The sequence below is a fragment of the Eimeria mitis genome, genomic scaffold, assembly GCF_000499745.2.
Source record: "Eimeria mitis Houghton genomic scaffold, Emh_scaff1980, whole genome shotgun sequence".
Lineage (NCBI taxonomy): Eukaryota > Apicomplexa > Conoidasida > Eucoccidiorida > Eimeriidae > Eimeria > Eimeria mitis.
Window position 1 is genome coordinate 6067 of NW_013570304.1, and position 540 is coordinate 6606.

Genomic DNA, 540 nt, shown 5'->3' on the forward strand with positions numbered 1-540 from the left:
ATGCAGCTACGTAATAAAATATCTTCATTTTGAAAACAGGAAAATAAAAGAATTATATTCTTTTTTATTTTTATATTTATACTCGAGGGTTTAGTATTTAGGGTTTAGAATCTAGGGTTTAGGGTTTAGGGTTTAGGGTTTAGGGTTTAGGGTTTGGGCCCCGCCCCACAGCAGCCGAGCTGTGCCTTCCAATCGATAAATTTAATAAACAAATTTTTTTCTTTTTGCATAAAAAAATAAAATAAAAAAGAATCCTTGAGGACTAGGGTTTAGGGTTTAGGGTTTAGGGTTTAGGGTTTAGGGTTTGTAGGGTTTCTGTCGTGCATGCAATGGCATTGAAACCCATGCATTCCTGAATTAGGGTTTAGGGTTTAGGGTTTAGGGTTTAGGGTTTGTTGGTGATTGTCTCTGTTGGGTGTAGCAGCAGAAGGCTCGATTGTTCTTCTCTCTTTCTAGGGTTTACAACCTACAACCTAGGGTTTAGGGTTTAGGGTTTATTAGGGTTTAGGGTTTATTAGGGTTTAGGGTTTGTGAGGATGA